This window comes from Loxodonta africana, chromosome 11, assembly GCF_030014295.1.
Source record: "Loxodonta africana isolate mLoxAfr1 chromosome 11, mLoxAfr1.hap2, whole genome shotgun sequence".
Taxonomy (NCBI): domain Eukaryota; kingdom Metazoa; phylum Chordata; class Mammalia; order Proboscidea; family Elephantidae; genus Loxodonta; species Loxodonta africana.
This window is the reverse complement of record NC_087352.1, coordinates 10411061-10412600: the sequence shown is the minus strand read 5'-3', so window position 1 is coordinate 10412600 and position 1540 is coordinate 10411061. Positions and strand designations below refer to the sequence as shown.

Sequence of the window (1540 nt, the reverse complement as noted above, 5' to 3'; positions counted from 1 at the left end):
AATCAGGAAGCAGTCTTAAGAATTACAATAGTAATGATAATAACAAAAATAAGGATGATGGTGATAATATACAGCACTTCATTTCATGCATTCTTTTTTGAAGGTGTTTGGAAATTTCCAAAGTTAAAAACGGTAAGTGGAAAGACATTTATGGAAAGTATGAAATCAATTTTGTTCAGCACTTATACATAAACAAATATGCAAATATCTACAAAGAACCACTATATAGAAATGCATCTCAAGCTTTACAGATGCTATCTTTATATTCTGGAGTCATAAGTAATAAAAATCTTTCTTTTTTCTACTTACTTCTGTATTTTCTGAATTCTCCACAATCATATGGTTCTATAAAAATATAAAACAGTTTTTCTGCGAGGCCATTCTGCTTCGAGGAGGCTTGTAGACAGCCATGGCACCCAGTTGGAGTGGCATGATCCTGAAGCACCACTTCCAGACAGACAGGCAGCAGCGCCTGGCCACACGGTTCAACCAGCCCGTGCTGAAGATCTGCAGACACAAGGTCCAACAAGCAAAAGCCCACAGCATCCTGCATCCTGACCTACCCACCCTAAGTGCAGTGCCACATAGTGCAGTATTACACCAAAGTCTGAACTGGCTAGGGCTACAGCTTGGAAGAGCTGAGGGTGGCTGGCATGCACAAGAAGGTGGCCCGGACTATCGCAATCTCTGTGGATCCACACAGGTGAACAAGTCCACGGAATCCCTGCAGGCCACTGTGCAGCAGCTGAAGGGGCACCATTCCAAGCTCCACAACCTCTGCCCCCGGAAGCCCCCATCCTCCTCAAGAAGGGAGGCTGCTCTGCTGACTGGACCAGTGATGCTCATTTAGAACGTCTACAGGGAAGAGAAATTCCAGGTCATCACACAGGAAGATAAGGACTTCACAGTGTTTTCCAGTTTCTGCATGGCCTGCACCAAAGCTCAGCTCTTCAGGATACAGGCAAAGAGGGTCAAGGAAGTCTCAGAGCAGGAACTGGAATAGAAAAAGTAAAGCTATGTCAGGGAGTCTGGTGCGATATATTGCTTTTATGTGGCCTTTCTCGCCATGGACTTGTAACTCCCACCCAAGTAACTGGGTGGAATTATACAAACAAGATAACTGTGGGCCATCAACAGGACTAGACAGCATGCTAATAATACAAATAAAGTTCATGGCACCCCGGGGTGGGGGGGGGACCATGTAAATAAGGTATATGGATGCTAACAAGGGGATTGGTTGGTTTTTCCCATCCCACTAGGCTTAAAATGAGCCATCCCAGAGGCAGGAGGAGAGGATCTCACCACCACCAAGGAAAAAGAGACAGGAGCAGAGCATGTCCTTTGGATGTGGGATACCTGTGCTGAGACCCTCCTAGATCCAGGAGACAGAGAAAGAGCTTTAATGCCAAAGACGGCAAGATGGTGAGAAGCAGTGGCAGAGAAATGGCATCAGCAGAGACAGCAGAACCAGGAGACTGGCACAAGACCAGCAGGAGACAGCATGGTGGGATTCCCAGTTCACAGAGCAAGAAAGCTAAGT

General features: G+C 46.0%; 1 pseudogene; it reads left to right on the top strand.

Moving 5' to 3' along the window:
• The first annotated feature begins 409 nt into the window (after window positions 1-409).
• Window positions 410-1242, top strand: LOC100676964 (large ribosomal subunit protein eL13-like; annotated as a pseudogene).
• The last annotated feature ends 298 nt before the right edge of the window (window positions 1243-1540 follow it).